The sequence below is a fragment of the Trachymyrmex septentrionalis genome, unplaced genomic scaffold, assembly GCF_001594115.1.
Source record: "Trachymyrmex septentrionalis isolate Tsep2-gDNA-1 unplaced genomic scaffold, Tsep1.0 scaffold21, whole genome shotgun sequence".
Lineage (NCBI taxonomy): Eukaryota > Metazoa > Arthropoda > Insecta > Hymenoptera > Formicidae > Trachymyrmex > Trachymyrmex septentrionalis.
The window spans coordinates 255,610-257,777 of NW_017305288.1; positions in this window are offsets into that span (position 1 = coordinate 255,610).

Here is a 2,168-nt window from a genome sequence, read left to right on the forward strand (position 1 = left end):
TATTGCCGCAGAAAAGGCGAATAGAGAGAGAAGAATCTGCAAGAGTGCTTACACGCTATGGAATTCATCTACTACGCATGCCAAGTTGGAGATCCGTAAGATTATATTTAATTGTTTACAACATTCCTCGCTTCCTCCTCCTCCCTTACTCTCTCATTTCATACTAAACTCAATTCTTTGATCATTCATAAGTATTTATTGCTCTGCAAATATTACTTTGTTCCCGTTTACTCTTCGCCTCATATTTATTCGCGCTTAATCTAGATTGGCGAAATTGACAGGATTCCGACGTGTCTCGGAAAGTTTCGACAGTGATTTATCCATCAATTTTACCTAATTATTTGCTAAATCGTGGCTGTCAACAGGATATCTCGCACGCGTGTTGAGAATTATGTTCACCGAGCATGTCCACTTTTATACGAGCGCAACAAGCATAACCACGAAAGAATGAGAATTTAAAATTCCGACTTTAGTAATACTCACAAATTTAGATCATTACTATACACTCAATTTCAAATATAGTTTTATATAGTTATTTACAAAACGATTTTGTATTGCAGTCTTCTCAACTAAAAGGCTTATTGTGCAAATTATAATATAATTTTACTAACAAGCTCGAACGCAAACTTTAATTAAATAAACGTTTTTTTTTTAAATTAATATTCGAAACAGTTCTGCCTGCGTTAATTCTGTGTTAATTCTTTTATTCTCGACGAACTAGCGAAAAGCAAACAAAAGACGTCTGGATGGTCACAATGTTCTTTTATCCAAATTATGCAAAAGGTCAATTGTTGCTTTCCACCAATAACTATTTTACACTTTATTTTATTTTAAATTTAAGACGCTAAGTCACCGAAGTGATTAATAATAGTCAAAGATATCTCGAGCAGATAAGCGGATCATGCGCGATATGTTAATTATTTTACGCAATTGATACAGTGTAATGACTTAGGTTGCGTTCGGTTTGACACTCATGCGCTTTAAACGCTTGTAATTATTATTCTATCTTTATCATTCATTAAGTATAATTAAATATAAAATAAGAATAGAAGTGCTGAAAGCATTCAAACCGAACGCAGCCATAATGAATTACGCCATCGATTATGCACGATGAAAATTTGCCTGTGGGACGAGCGACGGTTGAAATCGTTATTATTATTTGCTTATAACAATAGTTTTTTGTTATATCATTTTTTATTTTATCATATTTAAAAAAAAGCTTGCAATATAATCTTCAGTTACTACAATCGAAGATGTCCATGCAGAGACCTCCATGGAAAAGAAAACGGCAGAGTGCGGCAAGGAATCTTTTCATGGGTAATCGAAGACCGCTTCCAAGTACAGCCTTAACACACAAGCAAATGAATGCCTTGTGTGAGTTCTCATTCTTTTCTCATGGGAATGAAAACTGATCTGATGTAGTCTACGTCAGTCTGATGGACAAATGGAAGTCGTGGTCTTGCAAAAGGTTATCAGTGATAGAACAATTATTGCACGTCGCACACCGATGTAACAGCTGTTTCATGATGATCCTCGAAGAATCAGATTGGAATCGAAGCATCTCGAGCATTAATTATACTCCATGAAGCGTGCAAATATAGCAGGATTTCATCAGCAGGCGAGTGAGTTGGAAAAGCAGTGGTGTGATCATCGGGTGGCGCTCGTCATAAGAAAGCAATAAGTGTTTAAAATGTCTTCTGACTCGTAATATTGCGTTGTCGTCAGTTTCAAGAGTTGAAACCTAACAGCATGCAGTTTCAAAAACTTAAACTCTGTAACAGTTGCTTCTGACGACTGCGACTTCATCGGAATAGTGCGAAGTATATAGTTTGCACTACGTAAAGCCAATGAAATAGCGTGTTATCGATTTCGTTAGGATGAAGCATAAGGTTTGGCAACAAGCTCATAATCTATTTAATATTGAAATGAGCGATGGTCAGGTGGCAGTGCTATTCCTGGAAAGGATCCTAGAAAGTGTTATGCAATAAGAGCCTAAGAATTACCTTTGCTCTCCTCAAAGATAATAATGTACATTATTTCGCTCCATGAAAGAATTCGATTTGATCGTTGACTAAATATTGCGAATCGGCTAGCGGAAATCAGTTATAGACTTGTACTTCACTAAAATGCTTCGATATGCAGGAAGTAGCGACAAGATGGAAGCGGCC